The sequence below is a fragment of the Rhyacophila brunnea genome, unplaced genomic scaffold, assembly GCF_057557595.1.
Source record: "Rhyacophila brunnea isolate RB1 unplaced genomic scaffold, BYU_Rbru_1.0 scaffold_22, whole genome shotgun sequence".
Classification (NCBI taxonomy): domain Eukaryota; kingdom Metazoa; phylum Arthropoda; class Insecta; order Trichoptera; family Rhyacophilidae; genus Rhyacophila; species Rhyacophila brunnea.
The window spans coordinates 12,000,568-12,023,927 of NW_028232882.1; positions in this window are offsets into that span (position 1 = coordinate 12,000,568).

Consider the following 23,360-nt stretch of genomic DNA (forward strand, 5'->3'; position numbering starts at 1 on the left):
TTGGATTAACATTGTTCCAAACTCAATAATGCATCGGTAAGGCTTGTAAATACATGTATTATTGTGAGTGAGATTTCATTTTACCTAATCACGCCGTTTTTAAAAATATTTTTCGTGTTTAAAAAATTTCATTAAATTCGTAACAAATGTCGATAGTCACTGTTTATTTAAATACCCTATATGGCGGTAATCCAAAAACACCGAGTACAGTATATTCTCCTCGGATGTTTCTTGGGGCTGGGAAAATTAGCCTGGCTCCTCTGCGTTTATAAGTATTATCACCAACTGTGTATAATCATAATTTTGATCGTTTTGTAATTCCCTGTACAAATAAATTATTTACCTTGTGATAACTTTTGTCGTTATAAAATCAGTCGACCTCATAATGATATTCCACATTCTTGGCCGTCTGAATGGTGACCCTAAGTCTTAACTTAAGGTTACCCACGGGAATAGTTTTTCTGTTTATTCAGTTAAATCAAGAATTAACTTTACAATTATTATTGTATTCATATTCTATACTATATTATAGTACTGAACTAAAATAATTCGATGAATGTATCTTTTTAAAAATACACTTTTTTTGCATATTTCCAGTGTTAAGCTTAATGAAAAAAAATATATATATGTACCTATACCTTTTATAAAAATATACATCCAAATAATGCTCAGTTAGTAAAAGATTTTTTTATATGCATACAATTTATGCAAGATGTGCTGATATGATAAAATGCCTTAATATCTATAAACCAAAAGATAATTACAATAAACAAACCCTTTTCCATAGTACTTTGTTTTTTTTCTACCCATAAAGATACTTGCCTAATAACTATGATGTATAATGGTGTCGGATTCTTATGGCAGTGCCGGTGACTCATTTAGGTGTTGGTATCGTTACTTTCAAATGACACTGTTCCGAAGATTGTTGCCCCAATGCCAGTAAGATGTGCAAATCGAATTTCTTTAATTGCGCAGGTAATAAGGTGGGGTTGACGTGTCGAATGCACCTATCGTATCGTACCTTGTCTCGCAAGGCGGCCCATAACTTTTGATTCCTGCACAAACAATGGAATATTATAATTCGCTACATTATATAATATAGAGGGGCAACATAATCTCCTATATATTATTATCCTAAGAGATTTTGGAAAATTCACTAACGGCTCATTTAAGCGACATTTTATTGTTATTTTTACATCTTCACTTCAAAATGTGCGCTACCGATTCATCTACCGTTTGAATTGACCACATTTCACAAATTTTCAATGATTTCACAGGTACTTGACGTTTATAACTGATATTTTCTCATACAGCGTATACAATTCGCCATACTTCTTTTAACATACAGCAGAATGACGTCTTCGTCGCTTAAGACCTTCTAATCCTTTATTTGACAAACGGATTCGATTATTTTTATTCAAATATCGTAATGTAGGCATTGGCGCACTTTTTTCCGGTGAAAAAACCATAATCTTGCTACAATTTACTGCGTAAATAAAAATCTGACAGGTGTGTCCGCCACTGTCCGTCATATCATAGATAACGTGACATTCCAAATTTGATTTTTTTAAATACTTCTTTGTGGCTGTTCACCCACTATTTTTGTTATTGAATAATTACCTAGGCTACTAATTTCCATACTAAAAAAGTTGCCATTGCAAACAATGAAAGAAATTAATACGAATTGTTATAGTTATCAAAATGTGTGATATTGTATATCTACCTATTTTTTTCGTCTCTATCATCATCAATCTTGACCTATACACTGCTGGATGAAGGCCTCCTAAGCCTTATTCTACTCCTTACTTACACATGAATTGTTATATTTATCAAAATCAGTGATATAATATTATAATCTACCTATCTATATATAATGCCATTATTATCACGAGCCTCAATAAATCCACTGCTGGATGAAGGCCTCTCTACGTTGATTGTATTCTTGACAGTATTGAATTTCTAATGTTATTTATCTACATATTCATATCGTCATCATAATCATCATCATCATCATCAACTAGGATCAATCCACTACTGGATGAAGGGTTCCGCAACCTAACCAACCGGTTTAACGAATTTGCGATATTATACCTATTTCTATCATTCTTATATCATCGACCTGAACCAATCCACTGCTGGATAATGGCCTCCCTAGCCCGGTTCTACTCCTTTCTGTCATATGAATTGCTGTATTTACCAAAATCGGTGATATTATATTTAAAAACATATTCATATCGTCATCATCATCATCAACCAGGATCCATCCACTGCTTAATAAAGACCTCCCTAGCCTGATTCTACTCCTTTTGTCATATGAATGTATGTATTTATCAAAATCTGTGATATTATATGTATCTACACATTCATATCGTTATCATCATCATCATCATTATCATATACCTGAACCAATCCACTGCTTAATAAAGACCCCCTTAGCCTAATTCTCCTCCTTTCTGTCATATGAATTTCTGTATTTATCAAAATCGGTGATATTATATTTATCTACATATTCATATCGTCGTCATCATCATCGACCTGAACCAATCCACTGCTTCATAAAGACCTCCCTAGCCAGATTCTACTCCTTTCTGTCATATGAATTTCTGTATTTATCAAAATCGGTGATATTATATATTTATTTAAATATTCATATCGTCATCATCATCATCAACCAGGATCCATCCACTGCTTAATAAAGACCTCCCTAGCTTGATTCTACTCCTTTTGTCATATGAATGTATGTATTTATCAAAATCTGTGATATTATATGTATCTACACATTCATATCGTCATCATCATCATCATCATTATCATATACCTGAACCAATCCACTGCTTAATAAAGACCCCCTTAGCCTAATTCTCCTCCTTTCTGTCATATGAATTTCTGTATTTATCAAAATCGGTGATATTATATTTATCTACATATTCATATCGTCATCATCATCATCATTGACCTGAACCAATCCACTACTTAAAGACCTCCTTAGCCTGATTCTACTCCTTTCTGTCATATGCATTGATGTATTTATCAAAATCGGTGATATTATATTTATCTACATATTCATATGGTCATTATCATTATCATCATCATTGACCTGAACCAATCCACTGCTTAATAAAGACCTCCCTAGCCAGATTCTACTCCTTTCTGTCATATGAATTTCTGTATTTATCAAAATCGGTGATATTATATTTATTTACATATTCATATCGTCATCATCATCATCATTGACCTGAACCAATCCACTACTTAAAGACCTCCTTAGCCTGATTCTACTCCTTTCTGTCATATGCATTGATGTATTTATCAAAATCGGTGATATTATATTTATCTACATATTCATATGGTCATTATCATTATCATCATCATTGACCTGAACCAATCCACTGCTTAATAAAGACCTCCCTAGCCAGATTCTACTCCTTTCTGTCATATGAATTGCTGTATTTATCAAAATCGGTGATATTATATTTATTTACATATTCATATCGTCATCATCATCATCATCGACCTAAACCAATCCACTACTTAAAGACCTCCTTAGCCTGATTCTACTCCTCTCTGTGATATGAATTGCTGTATTTATCAAAATCGGTGATATTATATTTATCTACATATTCATATCGTCATCATCATCATCATCGACCTAAACCAATCCACTGCTTAATAAAGACCTCCCTAGCTTGATTCTACTCCTTTCTGTCATATGAATTGCTGTATTTATCAAAATCGGTGATATTATATTTATTTACATATTCATATCGTCATTATCATCATTATCATCATCATCATCATCGACCTGAAACAATCCACTGCTTAATAAAGACCTCGCTAGCCTGATTCTACTCTTTTCTGTCATATGAATTGCTGTATTTATCAAAATCGGTGATATTATATTTATTTACATATTCATATCGTCATCATCATCGACCTAAACCAATCCACTACTTAAAGACCTCCTACATTTATCTACATATTCATATCGTCATCATCATCAACCAGGATCAATTCACTGCTGGATGAAGAGTTCCGCAACCTGATTCTACTACTATATTATACCTATTTCTATCGTCTTTATCATCATTGACCTGAACCCATCTATTGCTGGATAAAGGCCTCCCATGCCTGATTCTACTCCTTTCTGTCATTTGAATTGCTGTATTTATCAAAATCGGTGATAATATATTATATCTATTTATATTTCCATTATCATTATGAACCTGAATCAATTCACCGGTGGATGAAGGCCTCTCTAAGTTGTTTGAATTTCTGTCGGTCATATGAATTACTATATTTATCAAAATTGCTGATATTATATTTTCCCATTCATAATATCGTCATTATCATCATCAACCAAGATTAATCCACTGCTGGATGAAGGTTATCCCAACCTAATTCTACTCTTCTTGGTCATATAAACTGCAATATTTTTTTAAATTTGTGACCTACCTACCTACCCATTTATATCGTCATTATCGTCATCAACCTGTATCAATCCACTGCTGGATGAAGGCCTCTTTAAGCTGATTCCACATCTTTAGGTCTTATAAATTCCTATTCTTATCAGATATAATATGTATTACTTCATTATTTATCAACATTTGTCTCGATATGAATGTCCCGCACCGGGAAACTATATTGTTTAAGGTTAATTTTTAAAACAAAATATGATTTTTAAAATATTATTCTGTGGCTCCAAGCATTTATTTTTTATAGACAATGAAACAAAATAATGTTTAAATTTATTTTTTATGCTGCTTTCCTTTTTCTATTATGTAAATGGGACCCGAAAGAGATTAATATTCGCGTTATATTGGATCGCTATTTATGATAATCACGATTGAGATGTATAACTATTTATCATATTTAAATGCACATACCTACACATATATTGTATTAAAATTAAAATGACAGTGGTAGCAATCGGCGATTGCCAGCTGTTTTGCTAGGCTTAGCAACCTGAAATGGTGTCAGATGATATTGAGAAGGCCAGACTCCAGAATAGACTACGCACATGACTCCAAATTTGTATTTGCAGTGACGACATGCATATCGTAAAACTGACAAATCAGATAAATTTTCAATTGTCTGACGTGAATGAAAATCCATCCCGAAGGGAAAACTATGGCGCCGTCTATACACACTTTACAATTATTATATTAAAATCCAACACCAAGTCACTATGATGAAAAGCTGTCTGCAAGACCTAGCGAGACAGACTGGCGAGAGCCAGCTGGCTCAGCTAGTATAATTAAACGTCCTAACTAGTGAAAGTTCAACTCAGGTTTAACCTTTCGGCATGTATAATATTATCTATCTCTTATTTTACATTTACTACAGGTAGATGTAAATATACAAAACGACAAATTTTTTACAGCGGTAGTGTCGATCAGCGACGTGCAACAGACGTTCCAGTGTTTGTGTCGCTTTCTAATGTAATGTAATGCATCACATAATTTAGATGAAGAAACCAATAAGCAAAGTGTATTGGTGAATGAAGGAATTGCATTGAAATGGAATGCACTACATAATATATCGTCGCTGCATATTCAATATGTCGTATGTGACGTTTGGCACATTCTGAGATAATCGAAAAAAAAATTTTAAAAATTACCAAAAATATTTTGTTACAAATTTTTTTTTATTAAATTAGACAAAAATATTTCACTTGTTATTAAAGTCTAATTTTTAAAAAAATATCACTATTTCAACATAAAAAAAAAAAGTTACAGATTTTTCTGCACATACGATATATTCCTCTAGACTGACACAATATTTTGGGATCTACATTAAGATAAGTTAACACTAATACTTATTACAAGAGTTTATTTTACAATAAATATCTAATATTGTCTTTGTTATAATTTTAATAATATGGTGTATGCCTAAGGCCATGCATTAGTTGAGGCACGGTGTAAAAAGATCGTTGCTAGGCGATGCGCGGATTGCGGGTCGCGGGTGCAAATGACGCCTGTCAAACGAAATATTATTTATCATATAAATCCAACATACGTCCATTTTATGTTCTGTTTATTGTTCTATTAGTAACAATAATAATATATTCATTGACATGTTTTTTTTTTAAAGTAAATGGGTAACGTTTTTAGTCATCTTTACACGATTTTAGAATTAATTGGCCCGTCGCCATCACGCAGCAAAGTGACGTGTTTCTGGCTCGATGTTCTCTCACTGAATGCGCGCGAGTCCAAAATTTCGTCGCGCCTACAGTTGAAAATTATTTGGCGTTTCACTGATGGCGTCACCTTAACCCATTGCAGACAGATTTAATTTTTCAGGATCACTTACAAAGGCACACTTATTACTAAAATTGATATAATTCATGTATTATTCATTCAATTCAAATAAATCTTTTAAATATTTATAGGTTTTGAATTTTTCTATTAAGTATTTACATTTTAAGTAAACTTTGTGTATAAGTGGAATGAAAAAAACTTGTCAAATATAGTTTTTTGGGGTTTTTTAGCCTTTTTTTATACAAAACTAGCTGACCCGGCGAACTTCGTACCGCCTCAGAATCAATAATCTTGTGTTAACTTATTAGCTGAATTAAAATACTCAAAATAAATTAAGTTCAATAAATGTGCAAAAATCAAATCAAAATGAAATAGATTACATAGTTTTGGTTGGTTCAGATTTCGAAGCATGATAACTACCAAGTCAATCTTCAGTTGTAAATTGTGCGGTAGCAAGCCAGGCAGATCCAATAAGTTTAAAAATTCATTTTGATGGTTGGTTGCTTCGTCTTTGTTTATTACACAGTTGATAGATTTGAAGGAATGCATTGCACCAACGATTTGATTTTGAATTGTGAAGTTTAAGTGATCCACATCTTTGTTCTTTGCCGCAAAAATTGCTCGTTCACTCAATCAATTCTGATTTTTGTGGTTAGCAATGACGTTCGGGAACACTTTGTTGATGAGGTCATCCTTCGCTAAGACGAATTTCAAAAATTCAGCGGAATCGAAATCAATCCGTTCGATTCGTCGACAGGAACACGGCAGTTACCGATAGTCAGCAATTGCTTTTCGGCAGATGGATCGTTTAGCAATGCAACTCGCGTGTTTGTCGTCAGCTGAAGTTTCTTCACATAGCGCCACAGAGTCTATAATTTGAGGCAAGCGTTCATTTCATCGGCAGCGGTCGATCTTGGAATGACTGGTAGTGTTGGGCGGAAATTGCCAGATAGTAGAATCATTGCGCCACCAAAACATCTTGAGTAATTGCGCAGATCTTTCATAGTTCGATTGAGTGCTGCCAATGCGCATTTGTGCGCCATTGTGCATTCATCCCAGGTGATGTTTTTACTTGCTACCAAAACTTTGGCCTTTGCTGAGTGTTTCGCATTACTGCTTGTCGGTGTTTCAGTTGTTTGAAGGTTTAACGGCAATTTCAACGCTGACTGAGCCGTTCGGCATCCTTTTAATAACGTGGCTGCTATCCCAGAAGAAGCAACTGCTACAGAAATTTCGGATCTCGCACGAACAGTGGCCAAAATCAATGACATGAGAAATGTCTTCCCAGTTCCACCAGGCGCATCGAGGAAAAATAAACCACCATTTCCATCATCAATTGCCTTCATTAACGTATCGTACACTTCCTTCTGTTGGGGGTTCAACATTGGTACATTCGATCGAACCTATAGGTTCAATGCACCTCGATCATATTCACGTTCACGTTCCAATTCTCGATTAAAAGCGTCATTCATTCCACGATGTGGCGTTGGCATTCCTAACTTGACTAACAAACTGCCGCACATGAGATAACACATGTCTTCGATCAAAAGCAAAGCCTGGTTATGTATCTCCTCATTCGCTTAGAGATCGGGATTCTCTGGACCGACACAAATTCGATGTAAAATGTCTTCTGACATGTCATCCTTGTACTTGTTCCACAGTTCAGGTGGATTTGATGGGAAGCATGTCGAAATAATGATAGCAAATAATGTGCGTATCTGATCTTTGGAGATGCAGAAACAATTGCTACAGCGATTTTCATGTCCCAATGAATATCGTTTTCAAGCAAATTGAGCTGTTGACATGCAGCACGAAATGTTGGACACACTACACCATTGACAGTTCGAAGTGATTCAAATTATGTCGGCCCACGAACATTTACCATCAACAACCGCAAGTAGAAGCATTCGTCATACTTCGGATGAACTGTGTAAATGCGACCAAGAGCATCATTAGAATGCACATCCGGATGATCAGGAACCGCATCGCCTTGCTTACGACGTTGCAATTTCTTCGATGAAGCGTTCCAAGTGTAATAACGTGGCGTCTCAGAGTAGAACAACGTTCGTGCAAACGAATCGCTTTGACAAATTGAAAAGAAACTGGTCAATGTTGTCGCTGGAGGTGTTACAGCACGTTGAGCAACATTCGATGCATTAAAATAAACTCGTTGACCATTCTCCAGATGCACCGCCAAATGTACACCAGTCGGATGACGTTCATGAATGGGGAATGAGAAAATACGCCAAATCGCTTCATTGCAGCTCACATATCGACAAACTTGATAGTGCGTGATTTCATCGTTGGTATTGGGAGTTTGAACGCCAAAAACCACAATATCGCTGCCTTTGGTGACATATTTGCAGATGTATTTGATGTACTTTACTGAATTGCAATACTCATGTATCAGAGATGGCGGTATATACGGATTTTTTTTGTGATTTTCTTACTACGAACAAAAAAAAATTCATCGAAATCAGTCAATCAGTTCTATATCATCAATAGACATCATCAAAAAAGCCGTTCCATACGAAATCTATAAGAAAATGAATGTTGTGAATTTTTCCGATGTTTTAATAACTATTCTGCTATTCAGGGCAGAGAAAAATCCAACAAATTAATGATCATAAAAATCGGTCAAGCCGTTTTAGAGTTATAAAATAAATGGTGTAATTAACCCGACTTTGTTTTATATATATAGATAGATTAGATCTTCTGGCTCGCGGCATTGTAAATAACACTGGAAAATTAATCACACAATTCAAAATTACATAATGAAGCAATTATCGATACGCGAAATTTCATAACCTCAGAAAGTGAACATTTTAGAAGGCAACTTATCGTTTGAAAATCACGATCAAGATCGCTATTTGTCTATAACAAAGTCTTTCGGTATTATCTGAGGCTGAACTGAATCAACTGTCAAAAAGGCCATGTTCATACTTTCTTTTGTTTGTTTGTTTATTTCTTGTTTATTGTTTCTGTCATGTATCAGAGATGGCGTTGTATACGGATTTAAATTTTTTGTGATTTTCTTTTGTTTTCGTATGCGCGAGATCCATCGTTTAAATCCATTGATATCAGTCAAAAGCCGTTCGATACAAAATGTATGAAAAATTAATTTTATTCATAATTTTCTTTTCCGTGAATTTTTTTGATGTTTTAATAGTTATTCTGCTATTCGGAGCTGAGACAAATTTAACAAATCAAAGATCGTAAAAATCGGTCCAGCCGTTCTCGAGTTATAAATGGTGTAACTAACCCGACTTTCTTTTATATATATAGATGACATAGATAAAAGTCCATGATAGAAGTAAATAATAAAAGGAAGATATACTAAAACTGGAGCTAAATATAATATTCTTCAAGATAATTAATAGATGGAGGGCCATTTTATGTTTATTACTGTCTCAAACACCTCATACGTAGCGAACTGATCATTATTTTGACAAATTTAAATAAAAATAGATTTTACAAATCAAATATTTTTTTTAAAATATATTGGACTGTATATAACTAACATCATAAAATGATAGCTACAACTATTATTAAGTAATTTCAAATTTAAAAAAAATCAAAATATGATTAAAATTCTAAGAAAATAATAAGTACCAAAAAAATATTTTCTGTCCTACGTGGAGCAAATTATGGATGTCTACAGAGTGAAGGCAATATTAACATACTGTATCTAGGATAATGGTTATTACCTAATATTGTGTTTTCGCATTGGACCAAACACATTGAAAAAACAACATGCATATTTTTCCAACCACGGCATTGAACCCACTACTCAGAAACGGGTGTTTAACAACCAAGCTTCCACGCGTATGGCTATACACCAAAATAAATTTCATTAATAACATTTAGGTAAGTAATAAATAAAATAAAAATCATCATTCAATAAACTAAACTTTTTGTTGAATATTGTTTAATAATTTAATAATTACTAGCTGAGCCAGCTGGCGGTCGCCAGTCTGTCTCGCTAGGTCTTGCAGACGGCTTGGCGGTGTTGGATTTTAATATAATTGTGAAGTATGCATAGACGGCGCCATATTTTTCCCTTCGGGATGGGCTACCACTGACATTTTAATTTTAATACAATATATGTGTAGGTATGTGCAGTTAAATATGATAAATAATTATACATCTCAATCATTCGAATATAAAGCAATATTATTATGTGATTATCATAAATAGTGATCCAATTTATAACGTGATATTAATCTCCTTCGGGTCCCATTGAGATAATAGAAGAAGGTTAGCTGTGTAAAAAATGTAATTAAACATTATTTTGTTGCATTGTCTATAAAAAATAAATGCTTGCAGCCTTAGAATAATATTTAAAAAATCAAAATTTGAATTAAAAATTAACCTTAAACAATATAGTTTCCCGGTGCGGGACATTCATATCGAGACAAATGTTGATAAATAATGAAGCAATACATATTATATCTGATAAGAATAGGAATTTATAAGACCTAAAGATTTGGAATCAGCTTAAAGAGGCCTTCATCCAGCAGTGGATTGATACAGGTTGATGACGATATAAATGGGTAGGTAGATAAAATCACAAATTTAAAAAAATATAGCAGTTTATATGACCAAGAAGAGTAGAATTAGGTCGGGATAACCTTCATCCAGCAGTGGATTAATCTTGGTTGATGATGATAATGACGATATTATGAATGGGTAAATATAATATCAGCAATTTTGATAAATATAACAATTCATATGACCGACAGAAATTCAAACAACTTAGAGAGGCCTTCATCCACCGGTGGATTGATTCAGACTCATAATGATAATGGAAATATAAATAGATATAATATAATATCACCGATTTCGATAAAAACAGCAATTCAAATGACAGAAAGGAGTAGAATCAGGCATGGGAGGCCTTTATCCAGCAGTAGATGGGTTCAGGTCAATGATGATAAGGACGATAGAAATAGGTATAATATAGTAGTAGAATCAGGTTGCGGAACCCTTCATCCAGCAGTGGATTGATCCTAGTTGATGATGATGACGATATGAATATGTAGATAAATGAAATATCACCGATTTTGATAAATACAGAAATTCATATCACAGAAAGGAGTAAAATCAGGCTAAGGAGGTCTTTATTAAGCAATGGATTGGTTCAGTTCGATGATGACGATATCAATGTGTAAATAAATATAATATCACCGATTTTGATAAATACAGAAATTCATATGACAGAAAGGAGTAGAATCAGCCTAGCGAGGTCTTTATTAAGCAGTGGATTGGTTCAGGTGGATGATGACGATGATGACGATGATGATAATGACGATATGAATATGTAGATAAATATAATATCACCGATTTTGATAAATACAGAAATTCATATTACAGAAAGGAGTAGAATCAGGCTAGGGAGGTCTTTATTAAGCAGTGGATTGGTTCAGTTCGATGATGATGATGATGATGACTATATCAATATGTAAATAAATATAATATCACCGATTTTGATAAATACAGAAATTCATATGACAGAAAGCAGTAGAATCAGCCTAGCGAGGTCTTTATTAAGCAGTGGATTGGTTCAGGTAGATGATGACGATGATGATAATGACGATATGAATATGTAGATAAATATAATATCACCGATTTTGATAAATACAGAAATTCATATGACAGAAAGGAGTAGAATCAGCCTAGCGAGGTCTTTATTAAGCAGTGGATTGGTTCAGGTCGATGATGATGATAATGATAATGACGATATGAATATGTAAATAAATATAATACCACCGATTTTGATAAATACAGAAATTCATATGACAGAAAGGAGTAGAATCAGGCTAGGGAGGTCTTTATTAAGCAGTGGATTTGTTCAGGTCGATGTGATGATGATGATGATGATGATGACGATATGAATATGTAGATAAATATAATATCACCGATTTTGATAAATACAGAAATTCATATGACAAAAAGGAGTAGAATCAGGCTAGGGAGGTCTTTATTAAGCAGTGTATTTGTTCAGGTCGATGTGATGATGATGATGATGATGACGATATGAATATGTAGATATATATATTATTATTATTATAGATATATTAATATGTAGATATATATATTATTATTATATATATTAAGCATTGAAAATCAAAACCTGGCCATTGCTGATTTAAGAGAGCAGACGAAAACTCTCAAAACTGCCACATTACAAATCAACAAGGAGCCTACCATCACTGCCCCCCCTATTGATACCACCTGGGCTACTGCGTTAGGAAGGCGGCAGCGTCCGGCAGCGGCGCCATTCACGGCACCTGCTGTCACCGGGTCAGCATTTCCTTCGCTGTTGCCGCTAGCACCAAGGCCTGGAGTCCTCTTTTTCCCTACGGGAGAAGGAGAAAAACGATCGGAAACGACAAGAGAGCTCATCAAGAAGTCCCTTAACCCCAGGGATATTGGGGTACAAATAACGGAAATTAGAAACGTCAGAAACGGAGGTGTTATCGTACACCCCCGTTCTGAGGACGAAGCCAAGCGTCTCGTCAGCGCTCTGGAGACCTCAGAGACTGCTCTGAGTGTTAAACTTGCAGGAAAAAAGCAGCCTCGCATTATTATTTTTAATATGCCGGCTTCCACTACAGAACCCCAGCTTCGGGAGGCAATTTACAACTCTACAAGAGAGCAAACGGGTCTATCTGAGGAGGCCTACCAGGCCGTACGCCTCAGCCACAAGGCGGGTCCCAGGACTGGCAGATGCCATTATATCACGTATGTACCTGCCGCGGTGTGGTCTGCTCTCATTGCAGATGACAGACTGTACATGGGGTGGGACTCTTTCCCACTCCAGAACTATCTAGGGGTAACCAAGTGCAATAAATGCCACTTATATGGGCACATGGCCAAATCATGCTCGGCAAAAGACGTCACCTGTTCTTACTGTGCCGAACCAGGCCACGACCGTGCGGACTGCCCCGTGAAGGAAGCTTCACCAAAATGCGTTGCCTGCCGCCGTCACAAGCGGCCATATGACCACCCGACCCATAGTGCAACATGTCCGGCTCGCCTGTATGCGGAGCAGAGGGAGCGATCAATGACGGACTACTCAATTGAAATCCCTCACCCATCCTCAGCATGACTCGCTTATAATAAGCATCATTCAACAACTTCCGCACCTCGGTCATGCGAGATTTATTATCAAAATGTAAGAGGCCTAAAAACTAAAGTAAATACATTTAAAGAGGGTATATTGTGTGCCCGACCATCGATAATTGCTCTAAGCGAAACATGGCTCGACGACACCATATCGGCCAATGAGCTGTTCGGAAGTGAATATTCTGTGCATAGAACAGACCGTCGAAATGGTAGACGAGGTGGGGGCGTTTTGCTGGCAATTAGAAATGGGGTAGCATTATCCACACAAACTTTATATCCAACCAGATCAAATTTAACTGAATATGATTTTGATTTTAATTTGTGTAAAGTTAATTTTAACTTTTGTTCACTGTACTTGGCCGCTGTATACTTCCCTCCCGGCAGCTCAGCGACTACATACAGTGATTTTTTTCACATAATAGAAAATTTGGTACTGCCCAACAAAAAACTAATTATTTTGGGAGATTTTAATTTGTATTCCGCTGGTATAATTGAATCTGATTATACTAGCTTTAATAATTTATTTAATTTAAAACAATTTTCTTCTGTGAAAAATAGTCTCGGTCGGACGCTTGATTTGGTGCTATCTAACGTTGGTTGCACGGTGGTCAGCGCGTGTGATGAGCCTCTCGTTCCTGAAGATGTCTATCATCCCTCTACTTGCACAATTTTATCTTTTAAGCATGTATCGCACAGAAATGATTCGTCGATTCCTCCACTGAATAGGCATAATCCGCAATGGAATTTTTCAAATGGAAATTTTTTAGCGCTGTATAATTCTTTGAGTACTACAGATTGGACCTCTTTATATGAACAAATTGATGTAAACACGGCATTAGCTATTTTTTATAATAAATTTTATAATAGTCTGGACTCCTGTTTCCCTCGCCGGCTCGTTCATCTACCGAAGTACTCATATCCTAAGTGGTTTACGCCAGAAATTATTTATAATCTAAGGTCAAAGGCATATTATCATGCACTGTGGAAAAAACATAGACGGACTGCAGATTATAGTAAATTTTCCTGTCTTAGAAACTCATTGAAGTGTGACATCTCTTCGGCTCACAAATCATATCTAACGTCGATTGGTCGAAATATTGTCTCAGATCCTAATTGTTTTTGGAAATATATTCATTCGCTTAGTTCCAGTAGTACTACAAAAGACAATGCCATGATGACGTTGAATAATGATCCTATAGAGAACCATGTTATATCTGATGCATTTGCTAAGCATTTTGAATCACTTTATAGCTCAATAGAACCGCTACTTGACCCCGATTCTGCTGGTCCTTCGTCTGCAACGCAAGATATTCAAATCTCAGCTTTTGACGAGAAAGATATGGAATATGGGTTTTCAAATTTGTCTCCCAAAAGTTCATTTGGTCCAGATGGCTTGCCACCTTATGTGGTTAAGGGCTGTTACGAACATATATCCTTTCCGCTTAAACATATATTTAATTTAATCATAGCATCCAGCACTTTTCCTGATGCATGGAAAATAACCCGCCTAAGGCCGCTTCATAAAAAGGGATCTAGATCAGAGATCTCTAACTATAGGCCAATAGCAGTTCTTTCGGCTCCATGTAAATTATTTGAATCGATATTACATATAAACATCAACCGTCAAATAGACTCTCGCCTCTCCGATTCGCAGCATGGTTTTCGACTTAGGCGGTCCACAGTAACAAATCTTATAGTGTATAATAATTTTATTTCAAATTCTATGGATAAGTCAATTCAAGTTGATTCTGTGTACACAGATATTTCCAAGGCATTTGATCGTGTTGATCACGATATTTTATTACAAAAGCTTTGTACATTTGGCGCGTCATATAGTATAATATGTTTTTTTGCTTCTTATTTGAAAAATCGCCGTCAATTTGTTGATTACCATGGGAATGAATCGCGGATTTTTAGAACAAACTCTGGTGTTCCTCAAGGTTCAAATCTTGGCCCAATTTTGTTTTTAATATTTTTTGATGATATTGTCAAAGTTATAACCAATTCTTCTTGTTTGCTATTCGCAGATGATCTTAAACTTTTTCGAACTATTGAAACCCCATTATGCTGTGCGATGTTGCAGTCTGACCTAGATGCTATCTCGCAATGGTCTATCTTAAATAAACTTGAATTCGCTACCTCCAAATGTAATATTATTTCATTCAATCGTTCAAGGCACACCTTATTGTTCCCATACACATTGTCTGGTATAATATTGAGTAGGGTAACGGAGATAAAAGATTTGGGAGTATTGTATGATACAAAGTTCACTTTCAATCAGCATATTCTTAACATCAGTACTAGATCTAGCAAAATGCTTGGTTTTGTTATGAGGGTTTCAAAATCATTCGAAAACGTCCGAGTGCTACGTACATTATACGTATCATTTGTGTTGAGTATTCTTGAATATGCCAGCATTATTTGGAGTCCTAATAGGTTCATGCACACAATTAAGCTGGATCGAGTCCACAATAGATTTCTTAGATTTCTCTACTTAAGAACATACGGGTTCTTTCCTTATGATAATGACAATAAAATGAATTTCCCGACTCGTTTTCTTCTGGGTATGCTATCAATGCAATCCCTGTCTACCCGAAGAGTGATTGTTCTTTTAAAGCATTTCTTTTTACTTCTTCGTGGGTTCATTTACAATCCGCATATACTGGCAAATATTAATTTTCATGTTCCCACCAATATCACTCGCAGCTCCACGGTCTTCAAGATACCTCGTCGCAGGACAGATGTTATGTTTCATGATGCTGTGTATCGTGCAATTAGCTTATTTGATGGCACCATAAAGGTTGATTTGTTTTTTATTAATTATATAATGTTTGTAGACGTTTTAAATAGGATAAATTTATAATTGTATATATTATCATATTTCTTTAATATTTACACATGCTGTCTTTTCCACTTTCTTGTCATATTAGTTGTTATTTGTAATTAAGATATTTTTATATATTTGTATGTATTATGTATTATGGCGCATTGGCCAAAAGCTGTAATGCCGTAATACTCTTTTTTATAAATAAATAAATAAATAAATAAATAAATAAATATAATATCACCGATTTTGATAAATACAGAAATTCATATGACAAAAAGGAGTAGAATCAGTCTATGGAGGTCTTTATTAAGCAGTGGATTGATCCTGGTTGATGATGATGATGATGACAATATGAATATGTAGATAAATATAATATCACCGATTTTGATAAATACAGCAATTCATATAACAGAAAGGAGTAGATTCGGGCTAGGGAGGCCATTATCCAGCAGTGGATTGGTTCAAGTCGATGATGATAAGATGGATAGAAATATGTATAATATCACAAATTCGTTAAACCAATAGTAGTAGAATCAGGTTGCGGAACTCTTCATCCAGCAGTGGATTGATCCTGGTTGATGATGATGTTGATTATGATGACGATATGAATATGTAGATAAATAACATTAGAAATTCAACACTGTCAAGAATACAATCAACGTAGAGAGGCCTTCATCCAGCAGTGGATTTATTGAGGCTCGTGATAATAATGGCATTATATATAGATAGGTAGATAATAATATAATATCACTGATTTTGATAAATATAACAATTCATGTGTAAGTAAGGAGTCGAATAACGCTGAGGAGGCCTTTATCCAGCAGTGGATAGGTCAAGATTGATGATGATAGGGACAATAAAAATAGGTAGATATTATACAATATGACACATTTTGATAACTATAACAATTCGTATTGAATTCTTTCGTTGTTTGCAATGGCAACTTTGTTAGTTGAATATGACTATATTGTGATCTATGGAAATTAGTAGCCTAGGTAATTATTCAATAAAAAAAAAGTGCGTAACAGCCACAAAGAAGTACGAGGGTGGGTCAATAAGTCCTTAGAAAAGCCGACAGGTGGCGCGACTAGTACTGTAGGCGGTTTGTTTTCATGCAGCGGCACTACCGATTCAGTATGCTGCGAAGTTTCAATCAGATTGGTCGGGTTGTTGTGTGTTTCTCGTACATTTAAAAAAAAAATTTGCTTGTGGAAAATGGAAAAATGGAAAATGGAGAAAATTGAGTTTAGAGCTGTTATTAAACATTTTAATATAAAAGGGTTAACAGCAAAGGAAATAAAAAATGAGTTGGATTTAGTTCACGGCATATCTGCTCCTTCACTTGCAACTATTTATAACTGGTTAAATGAATTTAAACGTGGTCGTACATCAACAAAGGATGAACCACGCTCAGGACGTCCTGTAGAGGTGACTACACCAGAAATGATCAATAAAATCCACGATATGGTGTTAAGTGACCGAAGATTAAAGTTGAGTGAGATAATTGAGGTTACAGGGATCTCAAAAGGTAGCGTCATTTCTATTTTACATGACAAATTGGGCATGAAAAAAATTTCTGCAAGATGGGTGCCGCGTTTGCTCACAGTCGACAATAAACGCAATAGGGCGGTGGCCTCTAAAGCCCTGTTGTCGCTCATGCAACGCAATCCGGATGAATTTTTTCGTCGCTTTGTGACTGTAGATGAAACATGGATACACCACTATACTCCCGAGACGAAAGAACAGTCAAAGCAGTGGATTGCGAAAGGCGAACCATGTCCAAAGAAGGCGAAAACCGTAAAATCAGCTGGTAAGGTTATGGCTGCTGTATTTTGGGATGCACGTGGAATTATTTTCGTTGACTATTTGGGAAAAGGAAAAACAATAACAGGGGATTATTATGCATCTTTATTGGACCAGCTAAAAAACAAAATTGAAGAAAAACGGCCTCATTTAAACAGGAAAATAAAAACTGTTTTAATGCTTTTTTCTAAGGAATTATTGACCCACCCTCGTATTTAAAAAAATCAAATTTGGAATGTCATGTTATCTATGAAATGGCGGACGCTGCTGTTGAAAGATAATTTACGTAGTGAATTGTACCAAGATTATTGTTTTCTCACCGGAAAAAAGTGCGCCAATGCCTACATTACGATATTTGAATAAAAATAATCGATTCCGTTTGTCAATTAAAGGATTAGAAGGTCTTAAGCGACGAAGAAGTTATTCTGTTGTTCGTTAAATGAAATATGGCGAATCGTATACGGTATATGAAAAAATATCGGATATAAACGTCACGTACCTGTAAAATCATTGAAAATTTCTGAAATGTGGTCAATTCAATCGGTAGATGAATCGGTAGCGCACATTTTGAAGTGAAGATGTAAAAATAACAATAAAATGTCGCTTAAATGGGCTGTTGGTGCATTTTCCAAAATCTCTTAGGATCAGTGACGTCCCGTGGGGGTAGGCAGATTGAGCGTCGCTTGGGGGCGGCAGATACTCGAAGGGCGGCAAATCGAGGAGAATTATTTGGTATTATATAGAAATAGCTACCTATATTAGTTATATTATAACCAGAGCGTTGGAGATGTTTTTTTCCGGATGTTTTTTTTATCCAGTACTTACTAGAGTACATATTTTAGTATGATGTCACCACGCTTCGCGAGGAATTTTTGTTTTATTTTTGACTGCTCGGTTTCGTTTACAAATGCCAATAAAAATATTTTTACTACTCTTGGCACGTAGACACATTTTGAATGATAAATGTAAAACACCAAAAAACCATAATAAATCAGTCATAATATTATAATAATATAATGTCATTTACTCAGATTAAAGAGTTCCTTTCATAACAGTGATATTATGTAGGTATACGCGCCAAAGCCGTCGCGCCATAGGTGGCGCCGAATAAGCGACGTAGGTAGGTATTGAAACAAAATAATATTACCTATATAGATTTCAACGTTGGTGACGAAACAAGGAAAATTATGGTAGAGATTTATAGATAGGTACATACTTCCGTATTTTTTAATTTATCCAAATATTTTTGCCAGTCACTCCCAAGATTTAAAAGTTGCCGGATGTACCTATTGCAAAATAGATATTCATAATGATTATTAATCCATCGACATTTGTCATAATCAATTAGTATTCGTGCATATAATAGTATTTACATTAAGTACCGGCTAATTGTAATAAAAATGTACACTAGTAGGTACCTACCTAGATTATATCGTATTTATCGTGCTGTGAATAACAATACCTTCTTTTAAGTCATTTTTTTGCAAACATATTTTGTGCTGATAATAGTGTGGATTAGGGTATTTTATTTCAATCATCAACGGTTGAGTGTTGAGACTATTAATTAATAGTGTATTTATGATTAAAATAGGTTTATATTAAATAAATAATGAGGAAAATTATTGTGTTTACATATTGTAGGGTACAATAGCATAGAAAAAATGGTGTAAAAATATTACGTCTGCGTAGGTGTTACAAATGGTACAGACCAAATGTGTCAGACATATCAACCAAATGGCATCTCAGACTCTGGTGATTTGGGTAAGTGTTTAACTAATATTATATTTATTTGCTTATTTATTTATTAATATCTAAATTTAATTTTTTATGATTCAGCTTAGTGGTAGGTATATATTTTGTTAGTAATGTATCCATCCATATCATGCCCCCCACAAGGGCGGGCTGACAGGGCTCTAGCCCGGGTCCCGGGCTCGATAAGTGAAATAAACACATATCACAAATTTGCTCTAATAGCAAAAAATTCGCCTGCGGCGCTATTTTCTTCAATAATATTAATATTTAAAATTATGTGGTTGTACAATACAATTTATAATTGTGTAGCGATACTCAAAAACTCCATAATTCAAATGGGTGTATTAAAATATACAAAAAAAACACTAAATATACACATCAATTTTAACGTGTACACCATTTGGAAAACATTACTGTAGAGCGTCACACTGCCTTTATCCTTAGCGATAGGTAGGGGGCTGCCAAAGATCCTAGCCTGGGGGCCCGCTTCAGGATGCGGGGACCATGTTTCATACAACACATTTCTTAGATATTGGAGTAATGAAAGGATGATAAAAAAAATGGGGCGGCATTTTGACGCTGCCTAGGGGCGGCATTTTGTCTAGGGACGTCACTGCTTAGGATAATAATATATAGGAGATTCTTGCACAGAAACATTATTTCAATGCAATGTAATTTACTTCTAACTTTACTAGTGCACGGTAAGAAATGTGTATACTATGTTGTGTTGATGTTTTACTAACTATCTAAATATAGAATTTAAAAAAAAATTAAATCATTCTCTATTTGAATAAAGATACTCAAATAATGCTAAACAAGAGTAATGCATCTCTATTTAATATAACATTCCTTGCGCAATTGGTGCATAACCCAAAAGACATGCTTGACAATTATCGCAACATCATAGAGTCTTTTCCAAACTTATTTGATCCACTGCCCCCTTTTCAGATAAAAACTCAACGCCTCCATGGAAATCTATAAGCAAAAAAACAGAAAGATGCCGCAGCAAATTTATGTTCTTTTGGGTACATATCTATATTTTTACCTATGGAACATTACATAGTAAAAGAAGATGGTGTTATAAACCAGAAGATGCCTATATTGAACAATTATTTAATAAAATCAACCATAGTAACATTTGCATTAAAAATGGAAAATTAAGAAAACTAAACATAAAAAAGGGCAAATAACAATAAAAATAATCTTAATGAGAATGATGAACCTGGTGTGCTGCCACCAATTTATTATTGATCGGTTCTATTTTTGCGACTGCGCTGAACCCACGTTCCACTAAATATGACAAAGGAAATGCAATTGAATACTTTTGTACTATAATCCAGGATAAAGTATAGGTATAATTTAGGAAATAAAACATATCAATGTTATAATATGTACGAATAGTTTATAGAAATTTTCTTCGACTTTTTTTTGTTTCCACCGCCCCCTCATTTAGATTCATCACCCCCAAATTGCATCCGAGGCTACTGCCGGCCCCCTGAATTGCTCCGGCGCCTCCCAAGGGGCTCACTTTTGGAATCACTATTATAGACAAATTAATGGATACTTACGAGTTTATAAAACATCAATACTTACATCAAGTTCTTAAAAGATGATTGCAGAATGCATTATATCAATAAATATTGTGAAATGTGAGTGTTTTTAATTAAAAACCTTGACTTTAATGTTCACGTAAATGTACTGTAAACATCTGTCAAAATTATCCGCAGTGAAGAATTTATCAGATGTAAGCGAAATGAAATGATCGTATGTGCAACTTTTCTCACTTACGACTAATTCAGATGCATTTTTACAATAGCTGCACATACGATTTTTTTAATATCGTATTCATGCTCTCAGATTTTTTTAAAAATGGAAGCATACGTTCAGACCGTGGAGAAAAAAAATTCGCTTCGATTGGTATCATTAACTCATTTTGACCAAAAACTGCACATAGGTCATATTGAATATGCAGTGACGATATGGTGTATGAAATGCCATGAAATTTTAAATCTGTTGTAGATAGAAGAATGACGATATAAGACTTTGAGCACACTGTTCGAACTCAGTGTGAAAAAATGAACACACCATTTTGAGAAGTGATTACAGTTACCGGCAGGCTGACTACGCAACATTAAGATTCCTTGCGACTGAAGACTCGTATACTAGCCGACAATACCTTTTCTGAGTTTCAAAACAATCAATTTCAAGAATAGTCCCAGAGACGCGATCAAGCTTTGAAGGAACCATATAATTTATTTAAACAAGACAATACAAGACACTTTGCATTACTCATAGTTATATGACAATAAATTGGCTGTCGTCAGTTCGTCCCGCAGCACCTATTGCATTGGCTCGCGCAGCAACATGTTATCCACCAAGCACAGCTGCCACGTGAGCCAATATTCGAGGGTTTGCAAAATCTATTACGATAACAAACTACGGTAAAAGTCTCGTACAATATACATCAGTGGTCCCCAACCCCCAGTCCGCGGAGCGGTACCGGTCCGTGGATCAAATGGTACCAAGCCGCCCAAGGAACATTAAATTATTTCCATAGTTTTGGATATCAGTTGCAAAGCTATAAATTTATTAATGTCATTTTCAACAACCTATTCATGTGAAAAAGCATTTTCGTCCATGTCGTCGATAAAATCGAAACAAAGGAATAGATTGGACGTGAATGCAGCACTTCGTCTGTCAGAGACAGCACTGCAGCCAAGAATATCCAATATATTAACAAAGATGCAACAGCAGGTTTTGCCTTAGTTTGTTGAAAAAAACCCATTGTTTTTGTTAAAATTTAATTGTATCAGACTATTTTATGTATATTTGTTAGATATAGTTATGCCCATCTGTCACAATATAAGATTTAAAAAATATTACGTAAAAAGCCATTTTTATTTCAGTAGGTACCTATTAGTGGTCCGCGAAAATTTTTTACTTTTTTTACCGGTCCGCAGGAGTAAAAAGGTTGGGGAACACTGATATACATGATAGTGTTTTTGTGTTGCACTCATGTTTCCTCTAAATGCCAAGATATATTGAATATTGGTATACAAACTGTTCGAAATTTCTATTGAAATTCAGCTCCTTAGGACAAAAGAAACATAATATCTCATTTTTCTTTACTTTACAGGAGACACCAAACAATAGAAAATTTACATTCGACTGACATTAAATAGAAAATATTTTCAAGCAATATTGAACCATCTTTTATCTGTTGAATTTTTGTCAATTAACATAATGTTTTTTTATGTCCAGTAACATATGTAACTCAAAATTGTTAAAAATTGAGATAGGTTTCTTTGGTCGTAAAGTATCTATTTATTTTTGTTTTCTGATGCAGATGGAAAACATTGTTCACATACGGGTGTTATTAGGTGGACTAGGCTTCAGAAGAGGATCCATTATGTTCTGCAAAGTATGAAAGATTTGTCAAAATTGTGTAAGGAATTGAGAGAAATAAAATATCATTAAATTGTCTCCTTACTCTTTATTATATCATTTATAATACAAACGTAAAGAGAGCCAAATGTGGGTACATATTTCAGATATTGCAATCATAATATATTTTTATTTTGTCAATATAATAG